Here is a 19,216-nt window from a genome sequence, read left to right as displayed (position 1 = left end):
TATTTCCAATGCTGATAGTTTATTAATTGAACAATTTTTAAAATTTTAACTATTTCCCAGATTTAAACAATTTGCATTGTGTTATTATCGCAGAGATAAACACTGTTTACATATTGTATTTCTTTAAGATTCTTTCAGTATACAGGTAGTTTTCTTTTTACTTATTTTATCTCTGTGTACTGTATACCATCACAGTATTTACAAAATTCAGTTTTCAGCCTTATGTATCAGTCTGGTAGTTCCCTTGTTATGAGTCCATCGCATTCCAAGTTTCTTTTTCTGGTTCTGAAGTTGCAACATTCCTTGTAGTTTTCTGATAATAAATTCAACACATGCTCATTTTTAAAAATTTGGAAAATAAGGAAAATTTTAGAGTACAACAGAAATCACTAATAATCTCACAACCCTGACAGAACCAATGTGAACATTTTGGTCCTTTTCTTTCTAACATGTCTATATATGTATTGCATTTAGGCTAGAGTTTTCTAAAAACAAAACTGAGATAAACTCTTTTATAAACTTTTCCCTCTCACTACCATATTCCAATGTCCTTTAGTAGTTTCCAAAAATGTAATTTTAGAAGAAAATCCATTGTTATTTAAATATATTATGTAGTTAAACCAAATTATTAAAAGAGAAAATATGTCATCTAATTTTAAGATTGAAGAGTACATCCTAGTCATACATGCAGTCACAGAAACCACAAAGGGAATGATGTATTTCATTGCATAAAACAAAAGTATATGATGCCAAAAGTATAGGCAACAAAAGAAAAAATAGATAAATTGGACTTCTTTAAATTAGAAACTTTTGTTCATCAAAAAATACTATCAACAGAGTTAAAAGGCAGCCCATGAAATGGGAGAAAATATATACAAATCATTTATCTGATAGAGGATTAATATCCAGAATACATAAGGACTCCTACAACTCAAGAACAACAAAAACAAGCAAATCAGTTAAAAAATGGGCAAAGGACTTAAATAGATATTTCTACAGAGAAGAGATACAAATGGCACCTGAAGAGATGTTCAACATCACTAATTAGGGAAATGCAAATCAAAACCACTATGAGATACCACTCCACACCCATTAAAATAGCTGTTATCAGAAGAATAAAAACAGAAAATAACAAGTGTAGACAAGGATATGGAGTAATTGGAAACTTTGTGCGTTGCTAAGGAATGTGAAATGGTGCAACTGCTGTAAAAAGCAATATGGTGGATCCTCAGAAAAATAAACATAGAATTACCACACGACCCAGCAATTCCACATCTGGATATATACCCAGAAGAAATGAAAGCAGGGTCTCAGATATTTTTACACCCATATGTTCATAGCAGCATTTTTCACAATAGCCAAAATGTGGAAACAATCCAAATGTCCATTGATGGAAGAATGGATAAACAAAACATAGTACATATATACAAAGGAAATATTATTCATCCATAAAAAGGAATGAAATTCTGACACATGATACAACATGGATTAACCTTGAAGACATTATGCTAAGTGAAATAATCCAGGCACAAAAAGACAAATAGTTTATGGTTCCACTTACATGTGGTAACTAGAGTAGTCAAATTCATAGGGTAGAATGGTGGTTGCCAGAGTCTGGGGGCAGGGAGGAATGGGAATTTTTGTTGAATGCACACAGAGTTTCAGTTCACAAAAATGAAGATGTTCCGGATGTTGATGATATTTGGACAATAATGTGAATGTACTTAATGCCACTGAACTGTACACCTAAAAATAGTTAAAATGATAAATTTTATGTTATGTATATTTAACCACAATAAAAAAATGTTAAAAAAACAACAAACAAAAACATAAACAATATTGTCAGTAAAATGAGCACTAAGCAAAAATAGGTGAAATATGTATAACATACACATATATATGCAAAACAAATAAGTGATTACTACATAAGGAGAACTGACAATGGCTAAAATTAAAAAGACTAAGAATTCCAAACTTTGACAAGGATGTAAAGAAATTGGAACTCTTAGATATTACTACTAGGATTGTAAATTGGTACAACTTTTGAAAACTATTTGGCACTATCTGCTAAGTTTATTTATTTTTTTAAAGATTTTATTTATTTATTCATGAGAGACAGAGGCAGAGGGAGAAGCAGGCTCTCCACAGAGCAGAGAGCCCGATGCGGGACTCGATCCCAGGACCCTGGGATCATGACCTGAGCCAAAGGCAGACACTTAACTGACTGAGCTACCCAGGTGTCTCATCTGCTAAGTTTAAACACATGCCTCTCCTAGGACCGAACAATTCCACATTTAGGTATATACACAAAAAGGCATGTACAATAATATTTATGTCAACATTGTTTATTTTTAAAGTAACTCCATGGAGTCATATTTTGTATATCATGTAACTCTCCCTTTTCAAGTGCACAATTCAATGGTTTCTTAAATTTACCGGCCTCTGCCATGAAAAAGTTTTAGAACATGTCCATCATCCCAAAATGATATTTCATAAACATTTACTGTTAATCCCCACTATACTGCCTAACGTCCCACTCCCATCATAGGCAACTGTTAATTTACATTCTGTCTTTATAACTTTACCTTTTCTAAATATTTCGTATAAATTGAATCATATAATAGGTAGTCTTGTGTGTCTGGCTTATTTCACTGAGAATAAAGATTTTGAGATTCATCTATGCCATAGCAAGTATCCATAGTTGGTTCCTTTTTATTGCTGAATAGTATTTAAGTGTATGGATATAACACACCATGTTTATTTTTTCACTAGTCAATAGACATATAGGCTGTTTTCAACTTTGGCTACTATGAATCATGCTACCATGAACATTTGTGTGCAAGTCATTTTTATTTTGGCTGTTCTGGTGGATATAGAATGGTATCTTGTTGTGGTTTAATTCACATTTCTCTACTGACCTTTTATTGCTTATTGGAGATATATATATATATATTTGGCATATATATATTGGATATTTATATATATATATATTTGGCATAATACCTTCAAATTCTTTGCCCATATTTTATTGGTTTGACTATCTTTTTATTATTGAGGTATAAGACTTCTATGCGTATTCTGGATACAAATCATTTATCAGATATGTGTTTTGCAGTATTTTCCACCAGTATGTTGCATGTCTTTTTATGCCAACTAAGATTGTGTTTTTGAAGTACGAAGGTTTTGAATTTTGATGAGATCAAATTTATCACTTTTTACTGGACTGTGTTTTGATGTCATAACTAAAAAATCCCTGACTAACAAAAGGTCTTAAAGATTTTCTCCTGTATTTTTTTCTAAAGGTTTTATAATTTTAGCTCTTATATTTAGGTCTGTGACCGATTTTGAGTTAATTTTTGCATATAGTGTAAGCTAAAGGTTTGTGTTTAGCTTCCTAAATATGGATATTTATTTATATCAGCACCATCTGTTTAAAAAACTGTCTTTTCCTTATTTAATTGCCTTGGTACTTTTATCACAAACCTGCTGACCTTTGTTATATAAATGAGCCAAAGATGGCCCCTGTATATCAGTCCCTATGATGTTTATTCTTCATAACAGGCTAGGGCCCTTAACTCAGCACCAAACTCAAATTCTTACACATCTGTTTTAAATATAGCCCCAGTAAGCATAATTTTGGCCATTTAGAGCTTGCCTGTTACCCTACAAAACTGCTCCCAACATCTGCTAGCCGCAGATGAGACAAACCCTGTAACTATAAAAGATCCCAAAATGCTGCTGCTCTTTGGAGCTCTCTGACCTAAGGAATGCCCACCTTGCTAGTGGAGGACATCACCTAGACACTTAAGCCCCCTCTCTGATTTACCTCTCCTAAAAATTCCCTTGCCCACTTCACCTTCTGCATTATGGCCTGGTGACAAGTCTGTGTAAGGTCTCCTGCCGTGAGGAATTTACCCTCTCATATAACCCTGCTCCAAGCACTGCCCAATAAAGCTTGTTGTGCAATACGGCCATCTTGTCTCCTTGTCTTTTCTTTGATCAGCCTCCAAATCCTTAAACTTGCCACAACCATAAATATAAGTGTTTATTTCTAGATTTTCAATTCAATTTCATTAATCTATATGTCTACCTTTATGCCCACACCACACTGTCTTGATTACTGCAGCATTATAGTAAGTTTTTTTTATTGTTGTTTGGAAGTGAAAGTCCTCCAGCATTTTTCTTTTTTTCCTAAAAAGTTTTGACTATTCTGAGTCTTTTGAATTTCTATCTATATTTTAGTATCAGCTTGTCAGTTTATGCAAAAAAAAAAAAAGGAAAAACTAAAACAAAACACCTGGAATTCTGACAGGGATTGCCTTCAATCTATGGATTGATTTGAGAATTGGTATTTTAACAATATTGAATCTTTCAATCCATGTACAAGGAAATTCTCTTCATGTATTTATGTTTTCTCTAATTACTCTCAGTAATGTTTTGTGATTTTCAGTGAACAAATCTTGTACTTCTTTTATTAAATTTATTCCTATATATTTTATTATAATTGATGTTATAAAATGTACTGTCATTGTAGTTTTATTGTGGTAAAATGTATATCACATAAATTTTATCATTTAACCATTTATAAGTGTACTATTTGGTTGCATTAAGCACATTCACAATGTTGTGTAACCATCCCCAATATTCATTTCCAAAACTTCATCATCCCAAACTCAAACTCTGTACCCATTAAACAATAGCTCTCCATTCCTCACTCCCTCCTACCCAAGCCCTGGTAACCTCTATTATACTTTGTGTCTCCATGAATTTGTCTAATTTAAGTGTCTCATATAAGTGGAATTATACACTATTTGTCCTTTTGTACGTGGCCTATTTCCCTTAGTATTATGTTTTCAAGGTTCATCCATGTTCTGGCATGTATCAAAACTTCATTCCTTTTTATGGCTAAATTTGATAAATAGATGATAGATAGATAGATAGATAGATAGATAGATAGATAGATAAATGATAGATAGATAATAAGATAATAATAAAATTATTTATCTACCTATCTGAATATACTTGGATTGTTTCCAACTTTGACTATTGTGCATAATGCTGCTAAGAAGTCTGGTGTGCAAGTATTTGTTTAAGTCTCTGCTTTCAATTCTTTGGATATATACCTAATAGTGGAATTACTAGATCACATGGCAATTATATGTGTAGCTTTTTGAGGAACGTCTAAACTCTTTTCCATGGTGGCTACACAATTTTAGATTTCCAATAACAATGAACAAAAGTTGTAATTTCTCCAAATTCTCACTAAAATTTTGTATGCATGTGTGTTTTAATAGATATCCTAATGAGTATGAAGTCATATCTCATTCTAGTTTTAATTTTCTTTTTAAAAATTTTTTAAAGATTTTATTTATTCATTTGAGAGAGCAAGAGTGATAGAGAGAGCACAAGGTGGGGGGAGGGGGCAGTGGGAGAGGGAGAAGCAGGCTTCCTGCTAAGCAGGGAATCCAACGCAGGGCTTGATCCCAGGACCCTGGGATCATGACCTGAGCCAAAAGCAGATGCTTAACCAACTGAGCCTCCCAGGTGCCCCTGGTTTTAATTTTCATTTCCCTCAACAAATATTTATGTTGAGCATTTTTTCAAGTGTTTATTGCCCATTTGTATATCTTATTTAGAGAAATTCCTATTTAAGCCCTTTGCCTACTTTTCAATTGGTTTGTTTGATTTTTTGGTAGTGAGGTGAAGGAGTTCCTTATGTATTCTGGATAATTCTTTATCAGATATATGATTTTCAAATTATTTTCTCCCATTATGCAAGTTACATTTTCACTGTCTTGATAGTGGCTTTTTTTTTTGATGTACAAATGTTATTAATTTTGATGAAGTCAACATTTTTTATATTACTACTGTTGCCTACATTTTTGGCATCATATCCAAGAAATCATTGCCAAACCAATGTCTTGAAGTTTTCCCCCTAAGTTTTCTTCTAGTGTAGTTCTTTGATCCATTTTGAGTTAATATTTGTATATGGTGTAAGGTAAGGTCCAACTTTATTCTTTTGCATGTGAATATCTTGTTTTCCCAGCAACATTTGTTGAAAAGAAAATTTTCCCCCATTTAATGGTCTTATCATCCTTGTTGAAAATTAATTGACAATATATGTGAAGGTATATTTCTGGGCTGTCTATTCTATTACATTGGTCTATATGTCTGTTTTTATGCCAGTTTTGATTACTGTAGTTTTGTAGTAAGTTTTGAAATCAGAAAATGTGAGTCTCCCAACATTATTCTTCACTTTTCAGTATTGTTTTATGTATTCAGAATAACTTGAGATTCCATAAAAAATTCAGGATGGGTTTTTCTGTTTCTCAAAAAATACCTTTGAGATTTTGGTAGCAATTGCATTAAGTCCGTAGATCTCTTTGAGTAGTATGGTTATTTAAAAAATATTAATTCTTCAGTTGAGGAGTTAAGATGGTGGAGTAGTAGGGGGACTCTATGCTTGCCTTGTCCCTTGAACACAGCTAGATAAATGTCAAATCATTCTGAACACCTAAGAAATCGATCTGAAGACTAAAAAAACAAACTGCACATCTAGAGGGAGAAAAATGGCGACATCATGGAAGGTAGGAGCTGCAGAGAGTTACTTTGGGGGAAGAAAGAATTGCAGGAGCTGTGGAGGGGAGGGAGCCCTGATCACAGGGAGAGGAGTGAGAGAGAAAGAGAGAGAAAAAGCAGCATGCAGGGGATTGCACAAGAAAAACTCTTCCCTCCAAACTATTGACTGGGAAAAGGAGAAGGAGAGGGGCCAACTATGGCAAGCTTTTACAAGCACCAGAGCTCAAAGTCTGAAGTTTTAAAAGTCCACGCCATCACCAAGGTTGTGCCTGGCAAGCTTAGTGGTGCTTCTGTGGAGAAGGAGGGCAGAGGCCTGGGACTACCCAGCATGCCTGGATCCTTGGATCCAGGATCTCCTGGATCACACCAGGAGAAACAATTCCTCTTCTTGGAGTGCATTTGGGAGAGGTGGCACTGTCTCTCAGGAAAAAAGAGATGGTGGGTGCCACTGAGTGACCCCATTAATTACATAGCAGCAGAGGCACCTGCTTAAGGCAGCTAACCTGGAAGCCAGCTTTTGGCTGTGCTTTGCCATAAACTCTGAGCCCTTGCATGGTCATGTGACTGCTTTTCTGGGACAAACCAGCACCAGCCACAGCACAGAAAGACCCTCCCCCAGAGAAACAGTGTGGGTCCACACCACTCAGGGTCCCTAAAATTTGAAGCTTTTGAAACCCACCTACGTGCCTGAGATAAAACACAGGAGTACTGCACTGCCAGGCAGGCTGACAGCTCAGACACAGACAGGGTGAAAGCAGGGTTCTGATGGAAGCTTGGGACACAAGAGGAGAGATTGTTCGCTCTTCTGTGAGGGCTTTCTGAACAGTGGCAGACAAAAACTGCCCTCTCAAGGGATGAGATACCATTCCCCCTCCCACCCCCCTACCTATCAGCACAGACAGACTTCAGTGAGCAACACAGCGCCCCTACTGGAGGCTGGAGCCACTTACACCAAGCCCCACTCCACTACATCTTGCAGGTGCATCTTTACTAGGGCAAGTTGGCCAGTGAACCAGTGCAGCAGGTCCCTCCCCCAGAAGACCAGCACAACCCCCCCACATACATGAAAAGTCTACTGATCATAGAGTGCTATAAAGCCTCAGCTCTAGTGGAAATAGCATCAGGCTTATTTTAACAAGCAGATCAAAGCACACCTAGTTACAATGCCAAACACTGGACAATATCCAAACACTCCCACTGCAGGCAAAGAGAAACTCTACAGAGGACTGACCTGAGCAAAAGAACAGCCAAGACACAACAGAGAGTGCGCACTCTGAAACACTTCCTGAAGTGCCAGGCCCTGGACAGTATAGGATCTCTACTTAATATAGCCATTACTCTCAGGAGCAGGAAATATAACAGGCTTTCATAACACACACAAAAAAACAAGGGCCTGGACAAAATGCCAAAACAGAGGAATTAACCCCAAAAGAAAGAACATAGGGGCACCTGGGTGGCTCAGTCGGTTAGGCATCAGACTCTTGATTTTGGCTCAGGTTGTGTTCTCAGGGTCATGAGATCGAGCCCTGCATCAGGCTCCACACTCAGTGGGGGTCTGCTTCTTTCTCTCTCTCTCTCTCCCTCTCCCTCTGCCCCTCCACCCACTCACACCCTCTCTCTAAAATAAATAAATCTTAAAAAAAAAAAAAGAACATGAAGAGGTCATGGACAGAAATCTAACCAAAACAGATATAAGTAATATGCCTGAACCAGAATTTAAAACAACAACCATAAAGGTACTAGCTGGGCTTGAGAAAAGCTTAAAAGACACAAGAGAATCCTTTCCTACAGAGATAAAAGAACTAAAAACTAGTCAGGCTGAAACAAAAAAATGCTACAACTGAGATGCAAAACCAACTGGAGGTAATAACAACGAGGATGGAAGAATCAGAATAACAAATCAGTGACATAGAAGGTAAAATTATGGAAAATAATGAAGCTGAAAAGGAGAGGGAAAGAAAAGTGTTGGACCACAAATGAAGACTTAGGGAACTCAGTGACTCCAGAAAGCATAATAACATTCATATCAGAGGAGTATCAGAAGAAGAAGAGAGGAAAAAGGGGGCAGAAGGTTTATTTGAGTAAATTATAGCTGAAAACTTCCCTAATCTGGGAAGGACACAGACATCAAAATCCAAGAAACACAGAACACACCCATCAAATTCAACAAAAGCTGGCCAACACCAAGACATATCATACTACATTTTTTAAAATATAGAGATAAGGAAAGAATCCTGAAACCAGCAAGGGAAAAGACATCCTTAACCTACAAGGGAAGACAAATCAGGTCTGCAGCAGATCTCTCCACAGGAACATGGCAGGCCATGTTGATATATTCAACGTGTGGAATGGGGAAAATATGCAGCCAGGAATCCTTTATCCAGCAAGGCTGTCATTCAGAATAGGAGAGATAAAGAGTTTCCCAGACAAAAACTAAAGGAGTTCATGACCACTAACCAGCCCTGCAAGAAATATTAAAGGGAGCCCTTTGAGTAGGAAAGTTACAGACAAAAAGCAACAAAGACTAGAAAGGAACAGAGAAAATTTCCAGAATTAGTGACTTTACAAGTAATACAATGGCACTAAATTCTTATCTATCAATAATTATTCCAAATACAAATGGACTAACAACTCCAATCAAAAAGCATCAGGTATCAGAAAAGATAAAAAAAAAAAAACTAGACCCATCATTTTGTGGCTTACAAGAGAATCATTTTAGACTTAAAGACACCTGCAGATTGAAAGTGGGGGGATAGAGAACCATCTATCATGCTAATGGACATAAAAAAAAGCAGGAGTAGCCATACTTATATCAGACAAACTAGATTTTAAACCAAAGAGTGTAACAAGAGATGAAGAAGGGCATTATATAATAATTAAGGGGTCTATCCATCAAGAAGATCTGATAATTGTAAATGTTTATGGCACCAACTTGGGAACACCCAAATATATAAAACAATTAATAACAAACATAAGGAAACTCATTGATAATAATACAATAATAGTAGGGGACTTTAACACCCATTTACAGCAATGGACAGATCATGTAAGCAGAAAATCAACATGGAAACAATGGCTTTGAATGACACACTGGACAAAATGGACTTAACAGATATATTCAGAACATTCCATCCTAAAGCAGCAGAATACACATTCTTTTTGAGTGCACATGGAACACTCTCCAGAATAGATCACATGCTGGGTCACAAATCAGCCCTCAACAAAGTACAAAAAGATTGAGGTCATACCATGCATATTTTCATACAACAATGTGATGAAACTTGAAGTCAACCACATGAAAAAATTTGGAAAGACTACAAATACATGGAGGATAAAGAACATCTTACTGAAGAATGAATGGGTCAACCAGGAAATTAAAGAAGAAATTTTAAAAGTACATGGAAGCAAATGAAAATGAAAACACAACAGTCTGAAACATTTGGGATGCAGCAAAGGCAGTCATAAAAGGGAAATATATAGCAATACAGGCTTACATCAAGAAGCAAGACTTGAATGCACAACCTAATCTTACACATAAAGTAGATAGAAAAGGAACAAGAAATAAAGCCTAAAGGCAGCAGAAGGGAAATAATAAAGATTAGAGCGGAAATAAATGATAGAGAAAGAACAACAACAAAACAGTAGAACAGATCAATGAAAGTAAGAGCTGGTTCTTTGAAAGAATTAATAAAATCGATAAACCCCTAGTCAGACTTATCAACAAGAAAAGAGAAAGGACCCAAATAAATAAAATTATCAATGAAAGAGGAGAAATCACAACCAACACCACAGAAACACAATTATATGACATTACTGTGGAAAATTACAGGCCAAAAAATTGGGCAATCTGGAAGAAATTGATAAATTCCCAGAAACATACAAACTACAAAAACTGAACCAGGAAGAAATAGAAAATTTGAACAGATCCATAACCAGCAAAGAAATTGAATTGGTAATAAAAAAAAAAATCTCCCAATAAACAAAATGCCAGGGCCAGATGGTTTCCTAGGGTAATTCTCCCAGAAATTTAAAGAATCAATACCTATTCTTCTCAAACTGTTCCAAAAAATAGAAATGGAAGGAAAACTTCAAAACTCCTTCTACAAGGCCAGCATTACCTCAATTCCAAAACCAGACAAAGACCCCACTAAAAAGGAGAATTACAGGCCAATATCCCTGTTGAACATGGATGCAAAAATTCTCAACAAATTCTAGCAAACTGAAACCAACATACATTAAAAGAATTATTCACCACAGTCAAGTGGAATTTATTCCTGGGGTGGTTCAACATTCACAAATCAATCAATGTGATATACCACATTAATAAAAGAAAGGATAAATTTAAATTTAAAAGTTGTATATTTCAATACCTTTCACCATTTTGAAAGAGGATAACATCAAGGGTCATAATAGTGTTCACAGTAAATTTTAATGATTTTTATTGTGTGTAGGAAGGGTGTCTAGTAATGTCCTCTTTTACATACCTGACATGAGTTTTTCTTTCTCTCTTAATTTTTGTTTAATCTTGATATGTTGTTTATCAGTCATATTAATCTTTTAATAAAAGCCAGTGAGTAATATTGCAGATTGTTTTGATTATAAATACACTTTCTAGTTTATTGATTTGGATTTTATCTCCCTTATTTGCTTCCTTTTATTACCTTGCCTTTTGACTATGGTTTGGTTTTTTATACTAGTATCTTAGAAATTTCACCATGGAGTGCCTGGGGGTGGCTCAGTTGGTTAAGTGTCTGCCTTCGGCTCAGGTCATGATCCCAGGATCCTGGGATGGAGTCCTGCATAGGGTTCCCCACTCAGCAGGGAGTCTGCTTCTCCTTCTCTCTCTGCTCTTCCCCTCTGCTTGTGCTCTCTCTCTTTTCTCTCAAATAAATAAATAAGATCTTTTAAAAAAAAAAAAGGAAGTTTCACCATGGGTTTTAAACTCTACACATTTTAACATATGCGAATGTAAGATAAAATTATACTAGGAGCACTACTTTAGCTGCATCACAACTTTTTGGACAACTTTATTAAAGTATAGTTTACATCCAGAAAACAAATTCAAGTATAGAGTACATAAATTATTGTATAAATATATAGTCATGTAATCACCAACCTGATCTAGATATCAAATTATCCAGAACCCAAATAAGATTTGTTCACTCAACCAATGTCTTCCAATGAGTTACTCATTCTTCTGTCTTCTATCTCCATAGTTTAATTTTTTAATTTATTTTTTATTATGTTCAGTTAGCCACTGTATAGTATATCATTAGGTTTTGATGTAGTGTTCAATGATTCATTAGTTGCGTATAACCCCAGAGCTCCTCACAACACGTGCCCTCCTTAATACCCATCACCCTGTTACCCCATCGCCCCACCCCTTCCTCTCTGAAACCCTCAGTTTGTTTCCCAGTGTCCATAGTCTCTCATGGTTCATCTCCCTCTCTGATTCCTCCACCTTTTGATTTCCCTCCCTTCCCCTATAGCCTTCCGTGCTATTGCATATGTTCCACATACTCGCCTAAAATAACCAGATAATTTGTGCCTAGATTTGCCTGGATCTATTCTTTCAATGTTTCATATGATATTTATACAGATTGTTGAGAGTAAACATGGTTGGTTATTTTTAATGTAGTGTTGTCTTTCCTAGGACTACACCACAATTTAGTTATCCATATTCCTACTGAGCGACATTTGGACAATTTCCAGTTTTCATTTACTAAGAAAGTTTCCTATGAACATACTTACTTATGTGTTTCTTTAGAAATATTTACTTATATTTTTAGGATATATAGCTTATATTTAAATATTTGAGATACCTCGAGATTATGCAAAAATCCCATTTCTTCTCAAACTTATTTCCATTTCTTTTTAGCATTTAGTGGTGAATATTGCCTCTAACAATTATTAATGCAGTATTCTAATGGATGGAAATATTTTGTCTTCTCTTCAAATCCCCATGTATTTATTTATTCATATCACTGTGGACCATGGTACTTCATTTCATTTTTATTGTTGCTCATATTTTCCAGGTTTGGCCATTAGGAGCTCTATCAGATTGGCTCTTTGAGGTACTACCGTTGATTTTGACACTTTCTTACTTTCTTTTTTTAAAAGATTTTATTTATTTATTTGACAGAGAGAGACACAGTGAAAGAGGGAACACAAGCAGGGGGAGAGGGAGAGGGAGAAGCAGGCTTCCTGCTGAGCAGGGAGCCCGATGCGGGGCTCCATCCCAGGACCCTGGGATCATGACCTGAGCCAAAGGCAGATGCTTAACAACTGAGCCACCCAGGCGCTCCAAAACGTTCTTACTTTCTAATACCACAGAATGCTTCAAGATCCTCTTGCATTTCCCTGACCTACTCGAGGAATAAACCATTTCTCAAAGAATTCATGATTTCATATTTAGAGAAGGGTATTTGGAAAACATAATCATGGCACTAGGTGTGCGTATTGCTGCATACATGTAGTTAATTTTGGAATCTCTCAGTGGACAGAGATTGAAAACGTATTAATGTATCCTAATGAATAAAATACATGTATCTATGTTTCTTTCTATTTCAAGAAATTCCGAGAAAGAAGAACAAAGTTGCAGGAGTATTAATAAAGTTTATTAATTTTTAATCAAAATATAAACAAAAATATCCAGGTAAATTATGTCCCTTATTTTTAATTTCTTTTTTTAATTTATTTTAATCTAATTATGTTATGTTAGTCACCATACAGTACATCATTAGTTTTTGATGTAGTGTTCCATGATTCATTGTTTGCATATAACACCCAGTGCTCCATGCAATACATGCCCACCTTAATACCTATCACCGGGCTAACCCATGCATTCACCCCCCTCCCCTCTAAAACCCTCAGTTTGTTTCTCAGAGTCCATAGTTTCTCATGGTTTGTCTCCCCCCTCCGATTCCCCCCTCTTCATTTTTCCCTTCCTTCTCCTAATGTCCTCCATGCTATTCCTTATGTTCCACAAATAAGTGAAACCATATGATAATTGACTTTCTCTGCTTGACTTAGTTCACTTAGCATAATCTCCTCCAGTCCCATCGATGTTGATGTAAAAGTTGGGTATTCATCTTTTCTGATGGCTGAGTAATATTCCATTGTATATATGGACCACATCTTCTTTATCCATTCATCTGCTGAAGGGCATTTCGGCTCTTTCCACAGTTTGGCTATTGCGGACATTGTTGCTATGAACATTGGGGTGCATATGGCCCTTCTTTTCACTACATCTGTGTCTTTGGGGTAAATACCCAGGAGTGAAATTGTTGGGTCATAGGGTAGTTCTATTTTTAATTTTTTGAGGCACCTCCACACTGTTTTCCAAAGTGGCTGTACGAACTTGCATTCCCACCAACAGTGTAAGAGGGTTCCCCTTTCTCCACAACCTCTCCAACATTTGTTGTTTCTTGCCTTGTCAATTTTTGCCATTCTAACTGGTGTAAGGTGGTATCTCAATGTGGTTTTGATTTGAATTTCCCTCCTAATGGCTAAGGATGATGAACATATCTTCATGTGTCTGTTAGCCATTTGTATGTCTTCTTTGGAGAAGTGTCTCTTCATGTCTTCTGCCCATTTTTTGACTGGATTATTTGTTTTTTGGGTGTTGAGTTTGAGAAGTTCTTTATAGATCTTGGAAATCAGCACTTTGTCTGTAGTGTCATTTGCAAATATCTTCTCCCATTCTGTGGGTTGACTCTTTGTTTTGCTGTTTCCTTTGCTGTACAGAAGCTTTTTATCTTGATGAAGTCCCAAAAGTTCATTTTCGCTTTTGTTTCACTTGCCATTGGAGATGTATCTTGAAAGAAGTTGCTGTGGCCGATGTCAAAGACATTACTGCCTGTGTTCTCCTCTAGGGTTTTGTTGGATTCCTGTCTCGCATTGAGGTCTTTCATCCATTTTGAGTTTATCTTTGTGTATGGTGTAAGAGAATGGTCGAGTTTCAATCTTCTGTATATAGCTGTCCAATTTTCCCAGCACCATTTATTGAAGAGACTGTCTTTTTTCCATTGCATATTTTTTCCTGCTTTGACAAAGATTAGTTGACCATAGAGTTGAGGGTCCATATCTGGGCTCTCTATTCTGTTCCATTGGTCTATATGTCAGTTTTTGTGCCAGTACCATGCTGTCTTGGTGATCACGGCTTTGTAATATAGCTTGAAATCAGGCAGTGTAATGCCCCCAGCTTTGTTTTTCTTTTGCAACATTTCCTTGGCGATTCGGGATCTTTTCTGATTCCACACAAATTTTAGAATTGTTTGTTCCAGCACTTTGAAAAATGTCATTGGAATTTTGAACAGGATGGCATTGAAGGTGTAGATTGCTCTGGGCAACACAGACATTTTAACAATGTTTATTCTTCTGATCCATGAGCATGGAATGTTTTTCCATCTTTTTGTGTCTTCTTCAATTTCTTTCATGAGTGTTCTGTTGTTCCTAGAGTATAGATCCTTTACCTCTTTGGTTAGGTTTATTCTGAGGTATCTTATGGTTTTTGGTGCTATTGTAAATGGAATCATTTCTCTAATTTCTCTTTCTACAGTTGCGTTGTTAGTGTTTAAGAAATCAATTGATGCTGTGCATTGATTTTGTACCCTGCTACATTACTGAATTGCTGTATGAGTTCTAGTAATTTTCGGGTGGAGTCTTTTGGATTTTCCACATAAAGTATCAGGTCATCTGCGAAGAGAGAGAGTTTGACTTCTTTGCCAATTTGAATACCATTTATTTCTTTTTGTTGCCTGATTGCTGTTGCTAGGACTTCTAGTACTATGTTGAACAATTGTGGTGAGAGTGGGCATCCTTGTCATGTTCCTGATCTTAAGGGGAAGGCTCTCAGCTTTTCCCCATTGAGGATGATATTCGCTGTGGGTTTTTCATAGATGGATTTTATGAAATTGAGGAATTTTCCATCTATCCCTATACTCTGAAGAGTTTTAATCAGGAAAGGATACTGTATTTTGTCAAATGCCTTTTCTGCATCAAATGAGAGGACCATATGGTCCTTCTCTCTCCTCTTACTAATGTGTTCTATCACATTGATTGATTTACGAATGTTGAACCACATCTTGCATCCCAGGGATAAATCCCACTTGGTCGTGGTGGATGATCCTTTTAATGTATTGTTGGATCCTATTGGGTAGGATTTTGTTGAGGATTTTGGAATCCATATTCATCAGGGATATCGGTCTGATGGGGTCTTTGCCTGGTTTGGGGATTAAGGTAATGCTGGCCTCATAGAATGAGCCTGGAAGCATTCCTTCTGTTTCTGTTTTTTGAAACAGCTTCAGGAGAATAGGTATTACTTCTTCTCTGAATGTTTGGTAGAATTCCCCAGGGAATCCATCAGGCCCTGGATTCCTGTTTTTTGGGAGGTTTTTGATCACTGATTCAATCTCGTTACTGGTTATTGGCCTATTCCGGTTGTCAATTTCTTCCTGCTTCAGTTTTGGTAGTTTATAGGTTTCTGGGAAAGCATCCATTTCTTCCACATTGCTTAATTTATTGACATATAGTTGTTGATAATAATTTCTAATAATTGTTTCTATTTCCTTGGTGTTAGTCGTGATCTCTCTCCTTCCACTCATAATTTTATTAATTTGGGTCCTTTCTCTTTTCTTTTGGATAAGCCAGGCCAGTGGTTTATCGATTTTATTAATTCTTTCAAAGAACCAGCCTCTAGTTTCATTTATCTGATCTACTGTGTTTCTGGTTTCTAATTCATTGATCTCTAATCTTAATTATTTCTCTTCTAATGCATGGCTTAGGCATCGTTCGTTGCTTTTTCTCTAGTTCTTTACAGGGTAAAGTAAGTGGTGAATTCGGGATTTTTCTACTTTTTTGAGTGAGGCTTGGATGGCTATGTATTTCCCCCTTAGGACCACCTTTGCAGTATCCCATAGGTTTTGGACTGATGTGTTTTCGTTCTCATTGGTTTCCATGAATTGTTTAAGTTCTTCTTTGATTTCTTGGTTGACCCAAACATTATTAAGCAGAGTGGTCTTTAGCTTCCAAGTGTTTGAATTTCTGCCAAATTTTTTCTTGTGATTGAGTTATAGTTTTAAAGCATATGGACTGAGCATATGCAAGAAATAATCTCAGTGTTTTGGTGTTGGTTGAGACCTGATTTGTGACCCAGTATGTGGTCTATTCTGGAGAAAGTTCCACGTGTACTTGAGAAGAATGAGTGTTCTGTTGTTTTAGGGTGGAATGTTCTGTATATATCTATGAGGTCCATCTGGTCCAGTGTGTCATTCAAAGCTCTTGTTTCTTTGCTGATTTGCTGCTTAGATGATCTGTCTATTGCTGAGAGTGGAGTATTGAGGTCTCCTACAATTAACGTATTATTATCAATATGACTCTTTATTTTGGTTAACAGTTGGCTTCTGTAGATGGCTGCTCCCATGTTGGGGGCATAGATATTTACAATTGTTAGATCTTTTTGTTTGCTAAACCCTTTAAGAATGATATAGTATCCTTCTGTGTTTCTACAGTCTAACTTAAAATCTAATTTGTCTGATATAAGAATTACTACCCCAGCTTTCTTTTGAGGTCCACCGGCATGGAATATAGATCTCCATCCCTTCACTTTCAGTCTGGATGTATCTTTAGGTTCAAAGTGAGTCTCTTGTAGACAGCATATGGATGGGTCCTGTCTTTTGATCCAATCTGCAACCCTGTGCCATTTTATGGGAGCATTTAGGCCATTCACATTGAGAGTGATTATTGAAAATATGAATTTATTGTCATCATGTTGATTGTGAAGTCCTTGTTTCTATAGATTGTCCCTGTAAATTTCTGTTCCATATCACTCCTGGGGTCTTTCTCTTTTTATAGAACCCCCCTTCATATTTCTTGCAGGGCCGGCTTAGTGGTCACATATTCTTTCAGTTTCTGCTGTTCTTGGAAGCTCTGCATCTCTCCATCCATTCTAAATGACAGCCTTGTCAGATAAAGTATTCTTGGCTGCGTGTTCTTCTCATTTACTACCCTGAATATATCTTGCCAGCCCTTTCTGGCTTGCCAGGTCTCTGTGGATAGGTCTGACGTTATTCTGATGTTCCTCCCTCTGTACATAAGGAATCTCTTCCCCCAACTGCCCTTAAGATGGTTTCCTTGGTTCTAAGATTTGTGAGTTTTACTATTACATGCTGGGCGTTGGTCTGTTTTCCTTGATCTTAGGAGGGGTCCTCTCTGCCTCTAGGACACAAATGTTTGTTTCATTCCCCAGATTAGGGAAGTTCTTGGCTACGATTTGCTCAAATATATCTTCTAGTCCTCTCTCTCTCTCTCTACCCCTTCAGGGATCCCAATAATTCTGACATTGGAACGTTTCATGGTGTCACTTATTTCTCTGATTCTATTTTCATGGATTTTGAGTTGGTTTTCCCTCGCCTCCTGTTTTTTCTTCTTTTCTATCAATTTGTCTTCTACATCACTAATTCATTCTTCTGCCTCATTTACCCTGCTGTTAGAGTATCTAGATTAGATTGGATCTCATTGATAACATTTTTAAGTTCTGCCATTTCAGCTTTCATTTCTGCCTTTAGAGACTCTAAGTTGCCATTAATTGATTTCTCCATTCTAGCTATCATCTTCATAATTGTTACCCTCAATTCCATCTCTGACATCTTGGTTATATCTGTATCCATTTGTAAATCTGTGGCAGAAGTCACAGTCTCTGAGTCTTTCCTATTTTAGAGGTTCCTCCTCCTAGTCATTCTGTTGAGGGGTGGTTGAGGGAATGTATAGAGTCCAAATTATTGACCACAACCCAAGCAAGATGCACCTGTTTTATAGGGACCTTAGGGTTGTTGGCCTCTTGTTCTCCCAGCCTGTCTTCTGGGGGAGGGGCCTGCCACACTGTTACTCAGGCAACCCTGCTTGGGCAGAGTTGCCCTGCCCCTTGGGGGGGGGGATGGGCTCAGCTCGGTTTTGGGGGGCTTTTATTCTCTGGCAGCTTTCCCTGGTGGCTTTCCACATCTCTTCCAAGAGTCACAGCAGAAGAGACCATTTCCAACCCTCTGCCTCAGAACAGAGAGATTGCAGTCTGTTCTTCAGTGAGCTCTCCAGGCCACACTATCTCCGTTTCTGTCTGTGCTGCTAAAAATTGCAGCGTCCTGGGTTGTGCGCTCCTCAGCAGTGCTCCCAGTCCTCGCCTCCAGGTTGGGGCATGTCTCTGCCCTTTGTGCTTCTAAAACTGTCAGCCACCCCCAGTTCACACGCACAGCCCCACCACTCCTGGTTTCAGTCCGGAGAGCTGCCCTAAAGTCCTTTCCCCGCCGTTAACAGTCTGTGAGTCTGTGCCCTGTCCCCAGTGCAGGAGGCTTTTTGGTGCAGGATCCCGAACATTCCCTTCCCTTTCTGTTTATCTTCTGATATCTGCCCTCAGAATCACAGCTCCCCGCTTCATACCTTGAAACCAACTGCCTGCGATATTCTGTTTGTACAGATCCAGATATATCTTCTTACATCTCAGGCTGATTCCATGTGCGTTCAGAGTGGTCTGGTAGATATCCAACTCAATTCAGGGGACTGGTTGGAATAGGGTCCCCTATTCCTCTGCCATGCTTTCCTCTCACCTCTCTTGACTGATTTTTTACAGATATACTTATTTTCT

At 37.3% G+C, this 19,216-nt stretch overlaps 1 protein-coding gene across 1 annotated transcript in view; it reads right to left on the bottom strand.

Moving 5' to 3' along the window:
• Positions 1 to 19,216, bottom strand: part of NAP1L2 (nucleosome assembly protein 1 like 2) — a 236,007-nt gene that overhangs the window by 104,115 nt on the left and 112,676 nt on the right. The window lies entirely within an intron of this gene.

Source organism: Halichoerus grypus, chromosome X, assembly GCF_964656455.1.
Source record: "Halichoerus grypus chromosome X, mHalGry1.hap1.1, whole genome shotgun sequence".
NCBI classification, from domain to species: Eukaryota; Metazoa; Chordata; class Mammalia; order Carnivora; family Phocidae; genus Halichoerus; species Halichoerus grypus.
This window is presented reverse-complemented; position numbering and strand designations above follow the sequence as displayed.